We start from the raw sequence: 2,571 nt of genomic DNA, 5'->3' as shown, positions 1-2,571 counted from the left end.
TCTCATACACATAAAAAGGTGAGGTTTTCCCTTTTGCCTTTTTAACAATGCTCCCTGTCGCATCCACATATACAATGTCTTCCCTGCACCTGTCATGGAAGAGGTCAATTGTTTTGTTGGACCATAGCATGACTCCTTTGGGGTGTGCTATAATTTTTTTAATGACTGCTTCCTCAGTCTCAAGCTCTTCCTCCATCATTTTTCTGAGGCTGATCATTTCATTGCTGTGTTTTCTCAGCTTCTTTCTTGCCTGCCAGGACAATGTTTTCATCACACCAGTTGATGGTACCTGGTCTCTGTTTCCAGAAGCCAACACAGTGTCATCCAGTTTATTGAGCTTATCAAGGTACACACTTCTGGGAAGTTTGCTGGTGAGGGCATTAGCAAGTGCATCCCTTTCATCTGCACGCACAGGCCGATGTTTGAGTTCTTCACAGTTGTGCCATGCTTTTTCACCTCTGAAGGTCACAACTGCCTTAAGGGATGACTCATCCTTGTAATGGAAACTTCTGTGTAGCTATGCAGTGGGAGTCACCGACTCAGGAAGGAGACACGGGAAGAGCAGTAGCTTTGATGTCAAACACATGATGGTTTATTTGGAGTTAACGGCCGGAGGATTCACATCACAAGTCCAAGAGTCAGAGGTTCTGACTTCACGGTAGAGTTGCCACGTCAATTCTGGAGAGCCTCTCTCTTGCCAGCCCATCTAACTGGTTTCGCAGAGAGTAAACAACATATTTGAGGAGATAGCCTAAACAGTGTGGGAACACAGAGCTACTTGCCTCGGACACTTATGACCTCGAAGATTTTACCTTGGAGTCCACAAATACAGAGAAGGAAGTGTCCCAGTGTACCCACAACACAGACCATCTGTATCCCAGTATTGACCGGTCACAGAATGGGAATAATAACATTATTGGCAGCCTCCTGTGTCCTTAAAGAAGGTAAACAGACATCAAGGTTTGTCCTGTATGTTACTAATTGGCGTCTTATGATAATTATTTCCACAACAATCCTCAATGTCAACTTCGACCTCCACAGGACAGTCATCAAATCGACAGTAGCCAACACATGAAAAAAGTGACCCTTTCCTTTTTGACCCAACTGTTTGCACACTGTGAGATTTGAAGACAAAGCAACAGTGTGGGTGGACACTCCGGATGCCAGTGGCCATGACTGAAGTCCAGTTTAAAGATTTGAATCGACGCTTATGTTGTCTCATCCTCAGTTTCTTCCAGTCACTTTAGTGACAAAAAAAAATGAAGGATTTGAAGGCAATTTAAATGAGTGTAAGAGTTGCCCATCTTTTGAGTGTGATGAGGAGTCATATGTCCCTGATGAATTACACTGTAAAACACAATGAAAAAATATTAGCGAAAGTGACCAAAGTTGGAATGACTCTTTACTGATGTGAATCAATATATCTGAAATTGTTTATTTGGGACTAACTATAATTTCACTCCACACAGTAGTGTGCATGTTTCATAACACACTAACACTAACTACGTGCTAATATGCGATATTTACCTCTGAAACGTCTTCTGGTTCACTCGTCTCTGTGAATGCCTGTCTAACCGACGATGGGGTAGCAGGCACTGTGCGGTCAATGTCAGTGGAACTGTGGTCACTGTCGATGGGGCAGGCCGTGTGGTCACTGTCTGTCGATGGGCTGGCAGGTGCTGCGGTCACCATCTGTGTCTTGTGTCTCATCTGCACATGACAAGGAGCAAATGAAATCCAAAGATGTAATTATTAATCAAATAATATAAAATATTATAGCACATCCAAATTAAAGTTGTTCACACAGGCAGACTGATGATGAAGATAAAAGCAAAGCAGAAATAAGAATCAATATTAGTGCAATATTTATAAAAAATGTACCTTTTTATGATGATTATAGGCATGATGAAGCCGTGTCCTATTGGTCTTGGAATCGGATATTCCAAGCTCCTGACACACCTCGCCCCAGAAAGTGTCTTTCTCGTCACCTTCATCGTTGTCTTTTGTTTTGGTTGTGGCTCGAAGCTTGTCAGTGACAGCCAAAAGGACTTCTTTTGTTATTATTATTTTTCTTGTCTGAAATTGAAATGTCAAAGTTCCGTCATTTCTTTGTAAAAAAATATGACATTTGAGAAATCATTGAATTTTTTAATGCAATTACAATTGTGTGACAAATAAGAAACACTTGCCTTCCCAAACGTTGAGAAAACCAAGACTCTGAAAAGACATAAGTTAAAATCTATTATTTATAGTTAGACTTTTCACTCAGTTTAGACTTTTTTAATTAATTAGCTTGATTCCCTGACTTCTGATTTGTTGCCTATGCTATGTCGATTTGCGCTGAAAGGACAGAGGGATATATTCATAGGTGTCATTTAAGCGGGGGATGCTGGGTACATGTCCCCAGCACTTTTTAAAATGTTGTCCATACATTTTATAAAAGTATAACTTTATAACCTGTAATAAACAAGAACACTGTTTTTTTCTTATTTAATACATGTACATCTTGAGAAAACAGTTTGTCCGTTGACAATTTCTATGGGGATTCTTAAATTTGGACATGTTCATACA

At 40.3% G+C, this 2,571-nt stretch overlaps 1 long non-coding RNA gene across 1 annotated transcript; it reads right to left on the bottom strand.

The window, feature by feature from the left end:
- Positions 1-1,247: 1,247 nt before the first annotated feature.
- LOC117540725 lies at positions 1,248-2,019 on the bottom strand. Its single transcript, XR_004568207.1, has 3 exons — positions 1,882-2,019; positions 1,528-1,710; positions 1,248-1,347 (listed from the first exon to the last, which is right to left on the bottom strand). It is a non-coding gene; the product is annotated as an uncharacterized LOC117540725 (long non-coding RNA).
- Between the last annotated feature and the right edge of the window lie 552 nt (positions 2,020-2,571).

The sequence above is a fragment of the Gymnodraco acuticeps genome, unplaced genomic scaffold (genome assembly GCF_902827175.1).
Source record: "Gymnodraco acuticeps unplaced genomic scaffold, fGymAcu1.1, whole genome shotgun sequence".
Lineage (NCBI taxonomy): Eukaryota > Metazoa > Chordata > Actinopteri > Perciformes > Bathydraconidae > Gymnodraco > Gymnodraco acuticeps.
Note: the sequence above shows the minus strand (reverse complement) of the source record. Positions and strands in the feature narration are given on the sequence as shown.